Genomic DNA, 220 nt, shown 5'->3' on the forward strand with positions numbered 1-220 from the left:
ATTCGAAAGGGCAAGATGGCGGTGACGCAGACGGGGCGAGAAGGGGAAGAGGCAATGGATGTCGAAATGGCTAAATGTCGGCCGACGGATGATATGAGCGGGTTTCCTGAACTGATAGCGAATGGGAATACGAACAGCCTTGTCTCTGGCGGCGAGGGCGTTGTCTGAATCGTCAAAGAAATGAAAATTTATAAATCCAATAAATCTGTGAGTCAAATCA

Source organism: Penaeus monodon, chromosome 23, assembly GCF_015228065.2.
Source record: "Penaeus monodon isolate SGIC_2016 chromosome 23, NSTDA_Pmon_1, whole genome shotgun sequence".
Classification (NCBI taxonomy): Eukaryota; Metazoa; Arthropoda; class Malacostraca; order Decapoda; family Penaeidae; genus Penaeus; species Penaeus monodon.